A 1,805-nucleotide genomic window follows, 5' to 3' on the forward strand; every position below is an offset into this window, starting at 1 on the left:
CCCACAGCGCAGCTTACGCTTTAGTTCGCACCTTCTTAAAAATGTAGCGTCAGGTGTAGGCATGGATTAGCCATGGGGAGTACCAGGTAGGCTTCTCGGTGGGCCGGTCTATTTGTGTGGACTGCATGTGCTGCTCGCCAGTTGAAAGCCTTATTATATTTTTTTATTTTTTCTGCCCATGGAGAGAAGAGAGATCACCTGATTGGCCCACTGTTTATCTTTCATGTCAACACTGCCCAATCATCTCCTCTGTCTTTGGCTGACCGGCCCCCAGAGAGGAGAAAGATCACATGACTGGCCTACTTGCCATGTTGCAATCAAGATCCAGGCAGCCTTTTGGACTCAGTGAGTACACTATCATGGCAGTATTTCAACCAACATATCGAATCACTAACCTGCACATGTTTCTTTCAACTGAGAAACATTGCTAAAGAGGCATGGTTTTTGTGAACCTGAGATGATCATTCATGGTTTTGAATAATCCCGACTTGATTACTGCAACTCCGTTTTCACCTGTCTCAGCAAGGCGTCCCTGGTCCCTGGTCCAGGACTCTGCTGCACGGCTGTTGACCAGGTCCAGCAGAATACTGCACATCATCTTCTGTTTTATCCATGTTACATTGGCTTCCGATCAAGTTCAGGAATCAATTTAAAGTTATTGTTATTAAGTAAGTAAGTAAGTAAGTAAGTAAGTAAACTTTATTTCTATAGCACTTTTCACAGACCAGGGTCACAACGTGCTGCACAAGTTTATAAAGGAAAATAAATTAAAACAACATACAGAAACAGTAAAAGTATTACATTTAAAGCATTACATGGTCAGGCGCCTGTTTATGTCTCTGTCATTTCTAACAGGTCCCTCAGGTCTTCTAACCAGGGACTACTGGTGGTCCCACACACTCGTTTGAAAACTAAAGGTGGCCGTTCCTTGGAAGCAGTGGTCTCATACCTGTGGAACGCCCTTCCTATTACCTTACACAGGCTCGGTTGCCGTTTTGAGAAAGCAGCTGAAGACACACCTGTTTCAACTTTTTTTGTCTCGTGTTTGTTTAGTCTTTAAATCTTGATTGAAATTGTATTTGTTTTTGCTTGTTTATTTTCTGTTCTGAATTTTTCTTTGGATCATCACTGCTCACAATGCACTTACACTAATGTATACATAGTCTAAACAGAAACAATATAGAGGCAATTGTGCAATGAGTGCAATGAAGAGTGCAAAAGTATGCAGGAGTGAATTGTGATAGTTATTATTGTAAATGTGGAGCATAGTGCAAAATATGCTGGAATAAAAAATATGATGTTATTATATTACAGTTTAAATTTGACCAGCCACTCAATAGATTGCCGTTGGGTGGTTTTGGCTGGTGAGTAAAGCAAATCAACCAGCCACGTGCACATTTTAGCAGCATTTGGCTGGTTAATGGTGCTAATGTTGAACCCTGCAGGTATGCACATGTGTTGAAAGGAAGTGCAAGGACAGGTGGTGTCAGGCTGATTGTTGTTGTGGGCTGGACTCAAAATTCCAGGGCTGATTTTTGACAGCAGTCCCGCTGGTGAACAAAATTCAAGTAGCTGTGTCAGCAGCAGATTTCACCCCGCCTGCACACTTACACAGGTATTAACAACCAAACTAATTGAACCTCTGCTCAGGTTACAACTACTTAACCCTCATGTTGTCCTCGGGTCAAATATGACCCGTTTCCAGTGAAAAAAAATAAAACAATTTGTCACAAAAAATGGGCCGTCAAAATAAGCGCTGAAAATGTCAACATTAAAAATATCAAAAAAACTAAAAAAAAAAAAAA

The 1,805-nt window shown here is 41.2% G+C and overlaps 1 long non-coding RNA gene across 1 annotated transcript; it reads left to right on the plus strand.

Annotated features, from left to right (window-relative positions):
* The first annotated feature begins 340 nt into the window (after positions 1–340).
* Positions 341–1,805, plus strand: LOC116695673 (uncharacterized). Its single transcript, XR_004333523.1, has 2 exons — positions 341–668; positions 856–1,805. It is a non-coding gene; the product is annotated as an uncharacterized LOC116695673 (long non-coding RNA).

The sequence above is a fragment of the Etheostoma spectabile genome, chromosome 9 (assembly GCF_008692095.1).
Source record: "Etheostoma spectabile isolate EspeVRDwgs_2016 chromosome 9, UIUC_Espe_1.0, whole genome shotgun sequence".
Lineage (NCBI taxonomy): Eukaryota > Metazoa > Chordata > Actinopteri > Perciformes > Percidae > Etheostoma > Etheostoma spectabile.